We start from the raw sequence: 232 nt of genomic DNA, 5'->3' as shown, positions 1-232 counted from the left end.
CCCTCGCCAGAGCCATGCTGGGAAGCTCACCCTGGTGGTGTAGATGAGGGAAAGCCAGGGCACTAACCAGTTCCATGGCCACCCGGGAGCTCTGAGTTGGCCCACTCCAAAATCTATATCATCTGTGAATGATTGGAATGCATGAAGGGACTGGTCCTGCTGATACAGGACCACAGGATCTCCAGGGCACAGGGCAACAAAGAGATGACCCACCTGGAGGAGTCCCAGTGAG

This window comes from Mastomys coucha, unplaced genomic scaffold, assembly GCF_008632895.1.
Source record: "Mastomys coucha isolate ucsf_1 unplaced genomic scaffold, UCSF_Mcou_1 pScaffold1, whole genome shotgun sequence".
Taxonomy (NCBI): domain Eukaryota; kingdom Metazoa; phylum Chordata; class Mammalia; order Rodentia; family Muridae; genus Mastomys; species Mastomys coucha.
Note: the sequence above shows the minus strand (reverse complement) of the source record.